This window comes from Rhinoderma darwinii, chromosome 2, assembly GCF_050947455.1.
Source record: "Rhinoderma darwinii isolate aRhiDar2 chromosome 2, aRhiDar2.hap1, whole genome shotgun sequence".
Classification (NCBI taxonomy): Eukaryota; Metazoa; Chordata; class Amphibia; order Anura; family Rhinodermatidae; genus Rhinoderma; species Rhinoderma darwinii.
This window is the reverse complement of record NC_134688.1, coordinates 197,416,424-197,431,156: the sequence shown is the minus strand read 5'-3', so window position 1 is coordinate 197,431,156 and position 14,733 is coordinate 197,416,424.

The following is a 14,733-nucleotide window of genomic DNA, read 5'->3' as shown; positions in this document are numbered from 1 at the left end:
ATCTTCCTCTTGACAATACCCCACAGATTCCCTATGGGGTTTAGGTCAGGCGAGTTTGCTGGCCAATCAAGCACAGTGATACTGTGATTATTAAACAGGTATTGGTACTTTGGCAGTGAGAGACAAAATTTTGGCTTTCCATTAACTGTTAGCCATAATCATCAACATTAAAATAAAAAAATGCTGGAAATAGATCACTCTGTGTGTAATGAATCTATATAATAGGAGCTTCACTTTTTGAATTAAATTACGGAAATAAATTAACTTTTTGATTATATTCTAATTCATTGAGAAGGACGAGTATATTTTGTCTTTTAGGCTTAAAAAAAACATTTTGGCAATTGGTTTTTTTTTATTAAAAAAAATGTAAGCATTTTTATTTATAGCTTGCATGTATTCCAATACTTAGCCAGATGCTCAGTGCCGTTCAATGTCGTCTCTGTCATACAGACTGATGGCTCACACTCGGGCTTCTCCTGTTTTTTCTTATAAACTAATCTAAGCCCAATTTGGATCAAATCAATGTTGATCCCCTCTGCTCCTGAATAACCGCTCTAGCGGATGGCTTGTTATGATGCAGGAGACTGCTAGAGTCATTACTCGAGAGCAGAAGGGAGGGGTTGGGGAGGGTTTACAGCCAAGATACCAGGACAATGCTGTGACCGGCGGAACTTGGCATCTCATTATAATACGGCGTGTGAGCCTACCTTCTTCAAACTTAATAGTTGTTCAATGTTTGAATATAAGGAAGTAACATCTAACGTAAGGAACATGAAAATCTCTTCCCATTTTATTTTCTTCAGATATCTTATTAGAGCTGTTGAAAACTTCAAATATGAAGGTAACTGAACGTCAAAAAGGTCTATCAAATGGGATTATTGACTCGTGAAGGACCCAATCCCTGAAATAATTGGTATACCTGGGAGATTTATCTTTAACAGATGATTAAAAAAATGGAATCTGTGGGTTTTAAACTGAGAAATGGCCTCTCTCGTCTTTATTCAGTATGCCTTGCTCATAAGTGGAGTTTATGAGACACGTATATTCGGAATGCTTTTCTCAAGTTTTGCTTGATAATTCGTAATTCGAAAGGATACAAAGCGCTTCATGTTGGTAAACATCTTTAAGGACAAGTTTATTAAAATGTTTAGAGTAATGTCCCTTATGATAAGGCTGAAAAATTTGATTTGGCTCTGACTTCGATATGTGTAATGGGCTCAGTATCATTATCTGCTTCAGATGGAGGGGGTATCGCCATATACCGACTGTTCTTTTGTGTTAGTTTAAAGGACAAATGTATTAAAATATAAGAAAAATGTGAACTCCGCTTGCTTTTGTGTAAGACAGAATGAAAATCTCTAACTTGTGAAAATTTGGGAGGACAGGTTAAAAAAAATTGTTTCTGTCTGGTTTACTTGGGTCTTATCTGATCGTGTGGGAGATTTTTTTTTTCTCTCTACTCATTCCCAGTCAGCATACTCCGAACTTATTTTTCTTTATATTGAACCTTTCATTTTAGAAGCGGTTGAAATGATCTGGTGATGGTTTTTCTTTGGGGGACAGGTGTCCATGATAGATATACAGTGTCCTTGGAGGGGTGTTTCGGATAGGGGGAAATTCTTAAAAAGAGATGGTAGAAACTTCACCAGTAGGAGATACAGGTTCCATGCAGGTTGGAACTGGGACTGGTTCCAGTGTACCATACATCTCCTGGATGGCTTTCGCTTCCATTTACTTGTGACTTATGACCTCGGACATTTTTACTAGATTCATATTATTGAGAGTTTTTAAATTCTGTCTATTGCTTACCATGTAAAAAAAAAACAAACTTGTGAATGCAGCTCTGGAGTATAATACAGGCTGTAACTCAGGATTAATACAAGATAAGTAATACAATGTATTTACAAAGTTGTGGATGTGGTTGAGTTGTGTGGGTTTTATTCATCTGGAAGAAGTCAGAGCAGATCATTTAATTATATTCTAGATAGTGTAGAAATGAAAGAGTTGCTGTATACCACTTAAGTGTGCCTCTTTTGGAGGGGAAGTCCCAACTTTTGACCCAAGTCCCTCTGTCACACTTTTAATTGTTCCTTGTCTTGACCTGGGAAATAGATTTGCATTAATACGTAATACGCTTACTGTATTTCTCTAGAAACAGTCTTTCTGGTTCCTAACTATATATTAGACCCCCAACTTGTATGTTATTTCATTATTTGATACAATTTGGATGTTAAAAATGTCTATATTTAGATGATTTTTGTGTTAATATTTATGTTTAAAGCTATTTTAAGCTTTATAGATATCCATGAAAAAATGGATCTTTCACACAATGAACCGAAAGTGTCCCTCTGATCGCACAAAACGTTGGGAGGTATGTTACTGTGTAAATCAGAACTGTGAGAGTGATAACATTTTAAAGCTACACAATATATCCAAAAGTTTACAGCCAAAAATACTTTTTATTATTGAGAAATCTTTTTGAACCACAATTCAGATGGAAAGCATGACATTTTTGGCGCCCAGATTATTTATTTTAATTTTATGCAACCTGAGTATTTTATGCTTTAGGAAGAAGTATAGGAAATATGAGCACTGTAGAAAGAGGAGTTAATTGTTCTTTCTGTAGACAATGTAAGAAACTAATGAAAAGATACAGCATGCACAGCATGAAAACATTATGAAAAACCTTTCATTATGAAAAAAACGTAAAGCGGAAAAACAGCATAAAATCATATGTCACAGTGACATAGTACATAAATATAAAATGCTGACCTTGTTTATTGTGCCCTTATATTACAGCCGTCAGAGGCTGCAATATATGAACACAATAAAGAATATAGCATGGATTACATGTTGTCATCATTTTATATTTATGGCTTATAATTCAAGTCCTGCCTTATGCATGCAACAGAGCCGTGTGCAGGAGGTTGTTTGGTGGCAAGGAGTCCCATGTCCTGCCATATGGTGCAGCACTGTATTATGGGCTTATTCTTACCTAGAAGCAATGCTTCTAGGGGAGACATTTTTTGTCATTAAGACTGAAGTGCAGCCACATAGAAGCCTATGGGTAACCTATTACTGCTTCTTACATCTCAGAGGTTGCACGGAGCGGTAATACAGCCATGTGCATGAGGCCTTACTCAACAACATCTGCATCTAAACATTGCACTGCTTTTATCATGTCAGACGGTGGTATTGCTTAAAATTCCATAAATTCAGACGCCTAGCCGATTCTAAATTGAAGGGGCTTTTGCCAAGAGCCTGAAACCATGACCATAAATCTCTGACAAAAGCTCTCATGCCACAGCTCTATAGAAAGCTAGGTGCTCAGCGTCCTCTTCACATATGCGGTTGTCAGGGGTCTGAGCTCATGGACCCCCTTTCATGACCTCTTCGGAAATGTTAGAATATGATTTTATACTTTATGATTACATGTTGTAATATATTTCTGTATTTACTGCAAATGTGAAATCTAATCCTCAGTAATATAAATTTTATTTATTTTGTTCCTGGCACCATTTCTGCCAGGGCAGCAAAAAAAACAAAACACCCCAGTAGTCAAGAATATATCCAAGTTAGTGAAACTGCTGGGTTCCTATTAAATATTTATGGGGGTGTTTTTATTTCTAGCCTTTGAATGACTTATGTGGTATCTAAATGATGTCTATTTCTTCATCTTCTGCAGAATAAAGTATAAATGTGGTATACAGCTCACTCTCTCAGTCTCATTTTATTGATTCTGATTTATTGACATGATCTACTTACCTAAGCAGGTTTATTTAATTCTGTATCTGCTGTTAAGGTAAAAGATACAAATGAGGACACATTGAAATTGCTTTGTGGTTTTACTACAAATTGCAGATGACCTTGTGCCGACGTGGAGCTCTAGCCTTAGAAAGTCTCAATGTTCGGGTTACCAATATCTGAAATTGCCATAGAGTCATCGTTTTTTAGGTCTTCGATGTAGTAAAAGAAAGACATTGTTGATAATATGGCATGTCAGGATAATACTGCTGTTTTTTCTTACCTAGGAAATCTTAAAGGGTTAAAGCACTGTGTCAGCTGTATGTTACAACTGACATCCGTTGTTGATGGCGCTGGCACAGCTCTTGAGCCTGCTCTATAACCATAATGTGCCTTTACGGCGATGTGCAGGAAGTACATCCTGCCAGCGCCGTAAATGTATGGAGCAATGAGGGAAGGGGTTAAGCTGCAATACCACACACAATGCATGGACAAGAGCAGAACAGCGTCTGACAAAACTCCAAAGCGGATTCTCCGTTCTCATGATCAGTGGCGCTACCAAGGGCTGGGTACCCACAATCACACATGCCATGAATGTTTAAATGTACAGAACCCTTTAAATATTAAGGTAATATATTGGTAATGCATTAATAAGTTTTAAATTGTTTTAAAATAAAATTTTAGGATGATTTTATACTGTATTGTTTGTTACAAACAGAAATGATGTACAAGTAATCTAAAGTATTATGTTTCCAAAATCATTTCTGTAATGTAAAAATAGTGAGTTGATGATTTTTCTGGAATGTTAACCAGCGTGTATTTTCAAAATCGTCCACTAGATGGTGATACAACACCTCCCAATAATTGTTTTTATCATCCACTTGCATTTATGACCAAGAAGAGTTTTGGTTAGTAATCCCAAATGTTAAAAGGAGAATATCATATGGCAACTATTTTATTTTGTACAATTACAGACCAAAAAGTATATTTACATTTCTTGAGCAAAACTAGTTTTCCATATTGCTCTATTTTAATCATTCATTTTCACTTTACTGTTAATTGTATTATATAAATATGTCTTAAGTGCTATAAAACTAGGATATGGAATCCTAACATTATATTTGAAATTGACGCAAGTATCCTTAAAAAAATAAAAGGACACATGAGCATAGTCTTGTATAAAAAGTCCACGAAAATCAGCATTTGGGATTGTTTTAGGAGAAACCTCGATAGCATATCACCAGGAAATGTTATCAAAGTCTGATTGGCGTGGTTTAACTACTGTGAGCCCCATGATTGCTAGAATGAAGTGGCAACAGCTTAAGGAAAGCACCGTGGCAATTTGTCTCCTTTTAGCTTTGCTTGGCTTTCCCTCTGGAGGCTGCATGGTTGGCCCATTATATTTAAAGGCTATGTATACCTTTGAAATAGTTTTTAATCAAAATGTGTATCAGTATGTTTGGTGAAACTTTCTAGTTACTTTTTATTCAAAATGATTTTTACTTTTTGAGATACAGCTGCTTTGCATCATGTATACAGATCAGCTGTATCTTGCGCTCAAACCTGTATCCGTAAGGTCAGCGGCACTGACTGGTTTAGTGACAGCAGATCCTGCGTGTCTCCGACACGCAGGATCCAAATGTTATCCATCACATATAAGTTATGAATTTAGATGTAATCGGTAACAGATCGATCTGACACGCAGGACCCGCTGACACTGACCTAACTGATATGGTTTCAGCACTACATACAGCTGCTCTATATACAGAATACAAAGCAGCTGTAGCTCAAAAAGTAAACATATTTTTTTAAATAAAAAGTAATTAGGAAGTTTCACCAAACACACTGATACACATTTTTATTAAAAACTATTTCAAAGGTGCATATAGCCTTTAATGTCTAGTGATCCACGGGCAGAGACGGCCCTTGGGGTGTGCGACCTGTGCCATCGCAGAGGGTGCATCACTCTAGCAGATGGAAGGGGGCGCTGCGCTGGCTCCCTTCCCCTGCTTGTGTTTCTGAAGCGCCCAGGCTCGGCGACTCTGCAGTTGCCTTTCCGCCCATTCTGCTCTCGTGTCGTAAGTACCACAGTAGCAGTCATAGCTGCTGCTACAGGGTCTGCAGCATGTGGGGGCCCGTGCCGCCCACTGGCAGGGGCCCCCCATGCCCTGTGGCGCCGCTACCAGCCTCTATGGCTGCTACAGCGGTAGCAACGCTACATTCAATAGTATCTGCGTCCTTAGGAACAGATACCTCCCTGCTCTGTCATAGTGTTCAATAGTATCTCCCTGCTCTGCCATTTACGAGGCTACATGCCGTTCAGCCTGCTGTCTATCAGGTGCAGGGACCTGATCCCTGGGCAGGCCGGCGTGATGACGTCACTGGATCACGCCGTGCTACGCAAGGATCTTGTCGGCTTTGTGGAGCAGCTCCGTTCGTCGTGGGAACCGGACCTAGGTGAGTATAATTTTTTTGTTTTCTTTGGGGGACACTGTCTACAAGAGGAGGTGGGGAGCTATATGGCACTTTCCTCAAGGTCGAGGTGGGGGCACTGTCTACAAGGGGGAGTCGAGGCGCTGTATGGCACAATCTACAGGGGGCTGTATGTCAGAATCTACCAGGGTAGACTGTGTGTAGCACCCAGGGAAGGGTGAGCCCAGTTAAAAGTTTGCTATGGGGCCAGGGTTTCCTAGTTATGCCCCTAGCTCTCGCGCCAGCGATGTACTGAGACTGACAAATGATGTGTCACGTGACAATGCAACGTGTGTGTCACAGTGCAATGCCAGGGGTGGAACAGGGAAGGACTCAGGAGCGCCCGGACTAGTAGTGAGTAAAATCAACCACTTCTCGGTTCGTGGGTCTCTAGGCTGCAAGGCAGCCATTATTTATACATAATTATTAAATTGCACATTGGCACAGTGGGGGTATAAGGGGGCTGTTGGGGGGCTGTATACTGTGTGGTGTGGGCATAATTTATACTGTGCGACAATGGGTGCATAAGGTGGCCATTATATTGTGTGTGGAGTGGCATAATTGATACTATGCGGGGGTCACAATGGAGCATTATACTGTGTGGGGGTCACTAAAAGGTATTATGCTGTTGGACACTAAATATCGACATTATACTTTGTGGGGACACTAAAGGGATTATACTGTGTGGGGGCACTTGGGGGACATTATACTGTGTAGCGCCCACTAAGGGGGCAATACACTATGTAGGGGCACTACAGGGGGCATTATACTGTGTGGGCACACTTAGAGGACAAAATACTATGTCCTTAAAAGGGTTAAATATAATTATTATTAATAAATATTATACTGTATGGGCAGCAATAGGGGAATTCCACTGTATGGGGGCACTAAAGGGGGTTTATACTGTGGGGGCACTAAAGGGGCATTATACTATGTGTGGGGCAATATACTGTGTGGGATATGTATGATACATTTTGAAAATCCATTTACAATCACAGATTAAGACCATATCTACTGATATAAGAGCAGGTTAAAACACCAATTCCCAGCAGGATGAAGACAAGCCATAATGTTATATAAGGGAGGTCATACATGTGCAAAATGCTGATGAACATCTGCTCATACAACTCCCATATACAAATACCTAGCATTTTTAGTCAGGCTGGAGACTTTTACCAAATTGTTTAACATTTTTTGTGTAACGTGGGAGCATTTGTTTCAGCCATGTTTTCACTGTTTATTTATTCCAGGTTTTCTTTCCTACAGCATCTCTCTGTAACACCACTAATTTGTGGGGGAAAAAAAATGTAAAAAATATTTTCAAGTAAAAAGAATATATAGATATATAGATCGATATAAAAAATAGATATAGATACATTTATTTTCTAAGGGTAACAAAAAAATTTCTCCAGCAAATCATAAAAAAGCGAGACTGGAATTTGCCAAAATGCATATTGACTAGCCACAAAGCTTCTGGGAGTATGTCCTTTGGACAGATAAGACAAAACTGGATTTTTTTGCCAAGTCACATCAGCTCTATGTTCACAGACGCAAAAATGAAGCACACAAAGAACATTGTACCTACCATGGAACATGGAGGAGGCTCAGTTGTGTTTTGGGGCTGCTTTGCTGCATCTGGCACAGTGTCTTGAATCTATGCAGGGTAAAATGAAATCTCAAGACTATCAAGACATTCTGGAGCGAAATGTGCTGCCCAGTGTCAGAAAGCTTGGTTTCAGTCGCAGATCATGGATCCTCCAACAGGATAATGACCCAAAACACACAGCTAAAAACATGAAGAGCAAAGCATTGGACTAATCTGAAGTAGGCTTCTATGAGCCCTGATCTAAATCCTATTGAACATCTGTGGAAGGAGCTGAAACATGCATTCTGGAGAAGGCACCTTCACACCTGAGACAGCTGAAGCAGTGTAATCACGAGGAGTGGGCCAAACTACCTGTGGACACATGCAGAGGTCTCATTGAGAGTTACAGAAATCGTTTATTTGCAGTGATTGCCTCAAAAGGTTGTGCAACAAAATATTAAGTTAAGGGTATCATAATTTTTTAATGGGGTTTAGATCAGGCAAGTTTGCTGGCCAATCAAGCACAGTGATACTGCTGTTATTAAACCAGATATTGGTACTTTTGGCAGCGTGGGCAGGTGCCAAGTCCTGCTGGAAAATGAAATCAGCATCTCCATAAAGCTTGTCAGCAGAGGGAAGCATGAAGTGCTCTAAAATTTCCTAGTAGACGGCTGTGTTGACTCTGGGCTTGATATAACACAGTGGGCGAACACCAGCAGATAACATGGCTCCCCAAACCATCACTGACTGTGGAAACTTGGATTGAGAGCCTCCCCACTCTTCCTCCAGACTCTGGGACCTTGACCTTTACTTTCATCTGAAAACGGGACTTTGGACCACGGAGCAACAGACCCGTATTTTTTCTCCTTAGCCCAGGTAAGACGCTTCTGACGTTGTCTCAAGAAATGCGATAGTTGTAGACCATGTCCTGGATAAGTCTGTGTGTGGTGGCTCTTGAAGCGCTGACTCCAGCCGCAGTCCACTCCTTGTGAATTTCCCCCAGATTCTTGAATGGCCTTTTCTTGACAATCCTTTAAAGCCTGCGGTTATCCCTGTTGCTTGTGTACCTTTTTCTACCACACTTTGTCCTTCCCCTCATCTTTCCATCAATATGCTTGGATACAGCACTCTGTGAACAGCCAGCTCTTTAGCAATGTCCTTTTGTGGCTTTCCCTCCTTGTGGAGAGTGTCAATGACTGTCTTCTGGGCAACTGTCCAGTCAGCAGTCTTCCCCATGATTGTGTAGCCTACTGAACCAGAATGTTGGACCATTTAAAGGCTTCGGAAACCTTTGCAGGTGTTTTGTGTTGATTAGCTGATTAGAGTGTGACACCATGAGTCTACAATCTTCAACTTTTACACAATATCCTAATTTTCTGAGAGACAAAATTTTGGGTTTTCATTAACTGTTATCCATAATCATGAACATTAAAATAAATAAATGCTGGAAATAGATCACTCTGTGTGTAATGAATCAATATAATATAAATGTCACTGTTTGAATTGAATTACTGAAATAAATTAACTTTTTGATGATATTCTAATTCATCAAATATTCTAATTATATATATATATATATATATATATACAGTCCTGCAAATAGATGAACACAGCACTCCACAATAACAGAAAATCAGGCCATGTGCTCGTCACCCGGGGATGAATCAATTCCCCCTTCTTTTGAAATAGAGAAAAGCATAGAACACAGAGACGGCACCAGGACTTCAAGTCAGATGGAAAGCAAAGTGCATTTATTCACCTCAGAAAAAACAGCAACGTTTCGGTTCAACAGGAACCTTTCTCAAGCTTGTCCTGGTGCCGTCTCTGTGTTCTATGCTTTTTTTTATATATATATACCGTATATATCGGCGTACAAGACGACTTTTTACACCCTTAAAAAAATGTCAAAAGTGTGGGGTCGTCTTATATGCCGGATATTGTCTAAATTAGGGATGCACGTTGCAGCCGCACAGCTCAGTATAGTGACACATGAATGTATGGGAGCGCGGCTGCGGCTGTGTAATTCAGCCACAGCCCCGCTCCTGAGTCATGATAAGTTCGCGGGGTCAGGATGATGCAATGCGGCCAGCGCTGCACTAATGAGCGGCGGCACTGGAGACAGAACATGGCGGGCGCGCTACAAAACACCCCCATGTTCTGTCTTCAGTGCCTGAACTGCCGCTCATTAGTGCAGCGCCGGCCGCATCACCTCATGCTGACCGCGCGCGCACTTCCTGTCAGGAGCGGGGCAATGGCTGTATTACACAGCCGCAGCCCCGCGCTATAACGGCGGAGATCAGAGAAACCTCTCATCTCCGCCGTTATTCCCCTGAATGCTGCGATCACAGCTGACTGCAGCATTCAGGGGAAAGTGAGAAGGGGGGATGCCCCTGGATCGCGTCACAGGGAATTCCTGTGACGCGATCGAGGGCCATACCATATATGGGCAGACAGCCCAGGCTCTATTGACGGACCCCAGGGCTGTCTTACCATATTTCATGTTGTTAGGACATACCCAAGTATGTCCTAACAACTGCCTGTGTATTATCCGTCCACAGGTTAATGTACTGGCACATATCTGATATATGTCAGTACATTAAAGTTTAAAAATAAAGTAAAAACAAAGTATTGTTAAATTTTAAAAAAAATACACCTTCACCTTTTTTACAATAAACATTAAAATAAAAAAATGAAATAAACACGGCTTTCATTCACTTATTAATGTGAGGCATGAGGTGCGATGAATTTGCCCTCCATGTTCCTCACATTAATAGTAATTAACCCCATCATGTACCTCGCACATTAACCCAATATGACTGAGAAACATGATGGGATTAATTACTATTAATGTGAGGCGCGTTCAAAATTCATCACACGTCGCGCCTCACATCAGAAAACGGAAGAATTTTTTTTTTATTACTGTTGGCAAAAGTATCGAAATTGGTATCGAAATCGCAATACTAAACGAAGTATCGGTATCGAAGTCCAAATTCTGGTATCGTGACATCCCTAGTCTACATATTGTCTACACACAGGTTGTGTGTTACCTTGTGAGCCTGCAGTCCGGTACACAGGCTCCCGGGATGCACGGAATCCGCCACGGATCTGAGGGAAGCCGGTATTAGCCGCCAGGGAACATCCTCTGTAAGATCCTCTGGCCCGCCCTTTCCTCTCATTCCCTGCCTCTCAGATCTCGCGCGATGAAGCAGCCTATCTGCGCATGCGCGAGTTCAAAGAGACAGAGAGTCCTGGGTCCTGCCGCCGATGGCCATAGTGAAGCGCTCCTGCACGAAATGGTGAGTATATCTTAAATTCTATATTTTAAGGGTAAAAGTTGGGGGTCGTCTTATACGCCCAGTCGTCTTATACGCCGACATATACGGTATATATATATATATATATATATACAGTGCCCACCAAAAGTTCTGGAACACCATCATAACTTTTGAATGGCTCGAGGTAGAGGGTTGAAATTTTGTGGAATTAATGGGGTCATAAAATCTACCAGTTAACTTAAAAAAAAAAAAACACCCCCATCCCCTTGGGGGCAGCAAAATCTTAAATGGCACGGAGGGGGTCGAGTGGGGGCTCATTTGAAAGCTCTTTTCAATGCAAAAACGATGCAAACGATTTTGAGATGGGATTTTCTTTTTTCCCTGAGATTTTTAATGTTAAAGTTATCATCTTCATTATCGGCTACCGCTGGTGTTAGCATTACCCAAAATGTACGGCACGGGTAAAATCCTAAATGTGTGGGGGCGCGTGTGCATGTGTGTGTGAGCTTGGGAATGTCACATCAAGGTGACTTTAAATTACGTATTATTACAATCGGCCTCGGCAATACAAAATTGATCTTGTCTACGATTGTAACATGATTTCATGTGTACACATTATGGTAGTCGCTTGTTGTTTTCCACTCGAGACTGATGTATGAGGATTATCATGTACAGTGAGCAGAACATCTAAAACTTTTTCATCATTACTAGCATGTTTGGGTCTTCCAGATCTTGGTGCGTCTTTAATTGAACCGGTTATTTCGAAACAACGAACAGTTCTTTTAACAGTTGACAATGAAGTTGGATCACGGATAGGATAAGTGGCATTGAATAAAGCCGCTACTCTTCGATAGGATCTTATTTTTTCTTGGCCATACCCTCTCATCATCAATAAAGTGATCCTTTCCGTTTCGGTCAAATGCATTTTGTGATAGGACAATAGAAATGTACAAAAATGAAAATGACTCTCCGAATTAGCGCTCTCTGAAATTCATGTGTACATATGAAATCATGTTACAATCGTAGACAAGGTCCATTTTGTATCGCCGAGGCCGATTGTATTAATACGTAATTTAAAGTCACCTTCGATGTGACATTCCCAAGCTCGCCCACACACATTTAGGATTTTACCCACGCGGTACATTTTGGGTAATGCTAACACCGGCGGTAGCTGATAATGAAGATGATAATAATAATAGTAATAATCTTTATTTATATAGCGCCAACATATTACGCAGCACTTTACAATTTAGAGGGAACATGAAACAGCCAATATCAGACATTACATAGTGACAAAGTTAATTTACAAGTCAAACAAGAGGAGTGAGAACCCTGCTCGCAAGAGTTTACAATCTATGAGGAAATAAGGGAGACACAAAGTGTAACAGTATTTGTTCTGTACAATGGTCCAGCCATTTTTTATATTCATGGGGGGGGGGGGTACACATAAAGCTGCATGAGCCGGTCACCAGCCAGTATCCGAGTATGACGGACATGAAGTGAAGGAGTGTGAGGCAATCTAAAAGGGAGGCCATGGAAAGAAGTCAGATTTGGGAATGTTGTAGATGTGTTTTCAGGGCACGTTTAAAACTGTGGATATTGGGAATTAATCTGATTGGGGTTGCGCATTCCAGAGGACTGGTGCAGCATGAGAAAAATCTTTGAGACGGGAGTGAGAGGTTCGGATTATGGAGGATTTTAATCTAAGGTCGTTGGCAGAACGTAGAGCCCGAGTAGGGTGGTAGACAGAGTTGAGGGAGGAGATGTAAGAAGGTGCAGCACTGTGGAGAGCTCTGTGGGTAAGAGTAATAAATTTGAATTTTATTCTGAAGGGGATGGGCAACTAGTGCAGTGACTGGCACAGGGTAGAGGCGTTGGTGTAGTGGTTGGTCATAAAGATGAGCCTGGCTGCTGAATTAAGGATAGATTGGAGAGGAGAGAGTTTAGTGAGGGGAAGACCAACTAGTAATGAGTTACAGTAGTCAAGATGAGAGTGAATCAGAGCAACAATGACAGTTTTGGCTGTTTCCTCAGTAAGAAAATGGCAGATTCTGGAGATGTTTTTGAGGTGAAAATGTTCGGTGCGTGAAAGTGATTGAATTTGAGGAGTAAAGGTAAGATCGGAGTCAAAAATAACCCAGAGACAGCGTGCGTGCTGCTTAGGAGTTATGATAGTGCCACACACTTTGATGGAGACATCTGGTTTAGGTAGATTAGTAGATGGTGGGAACACAAGGAGCTCCGTTTTAGAAAGATTCAGTTTTGATGTTAGAGACAGCGGACAGACAATCACTGGTGTTTTGTATTAGAGCAGAGGTGATGTCATCAGAAGAGGCATATAATTGGGTGTCATCAGCGTAGAGATGGTACTGGAAGCCAAACCTACTGATGGTTTGTCCAATAGGGGCTGTGTAGAGAGAAAAGAGGAGCGAACCTAGGACTGATCCCTGAGGAACCCTGATGGCAAGTGGATAAGGAGAAGAAGTAGAACCAGCAAATGACACACTGAACGAGCGGTCAGAGAGATAGGAGGAAAACCCAGAGAGAGCCGTGTCTTTAAGACCAATAGCATGTTAAGTAGGAGTTGGTGATCTACAGTGTCAAAGGCTGCAGAGAGATCCAGAAGAATCAGTAGAGAGTATTTACCGTCCGATTTAGCCGCCAAGAGATCATTTGAGACTTTAGTAAGGGCAGTTTCTGTGGAGCGTAAAGTGCGGAAACCGGATTGCAAGGGATCTAGAATGGAGTTGGCAGAGAGATAGCGAATAAGGCAAGAGTAGACCAAGCGTTCCAGGAGTTTGGAGATGAAGGGGAGATTAGAGACTGGTCGGTAGTTAGTCACGCTGGATGGGTCAAGAGTTGTTTTTTTCAATAATGGGTTTAAAAAGGCATGTTTAAAAGAGGAGGGAAAGATACCAGAGGAAAGAGAGAGGTTAAATATTTTAGTCAGGTGACTAGTGACAGCTGGGGAGAGGGACTGGAGGAGGTGTGAGGGGATAGGATCACCAGGGCAGGTAGTAGGAGGAGAAGAAGAGAGGAGCCTGGAGACTTCTTCTGTTATTGGGTCAAATTCTGAAAGTGAAGAAGAGGGAGTGCGGGAGGGAAGGGGATCGATGTTACTAGGGGACTGGGCGATAATATCATGCCGAATGTTGTCAATTTTAACTATAAAATAAGTGGCCAGGTGTTCAGCACTGGGATCTGTGATTGGCGTCTGCACTTTAGGACTAAGGAGGGAGTGAAAAGTATCAAAGAGGCGTTTTGGATTATTAGATAGTGTGGAGACAAGAGAAGTGAAATAGACTTGTTTGGCGCTGTGAAGGGCAGAGTTGTAAGTTTTGAAAATAAATTTGTAATTGGGAAAATCTGCAGCCAAATGCCATTTTCTCCACAGTCGTTCGGCACATCTCAAGCACCGCTAAAGAAAGCGGGATTGAGGCGTGTGCCAGGGTTGTCATCGTCTTTGTCTGGTGGTTCGGAGTGTAGGGGGGCTGCTTTGTCCAATGCATTTTTGAGAGAGTTAGTGTAAAGTTTGGCAGCCAGCTTGGGACAGCAGAGGGAAGAGATAGGGGACAATGAGGACTGTAGACTGTCTATGAGTTTCTGAGTGTTAATGGCATGTAGATTTCTGTATATGTCTGACAGGTAGGCATGACC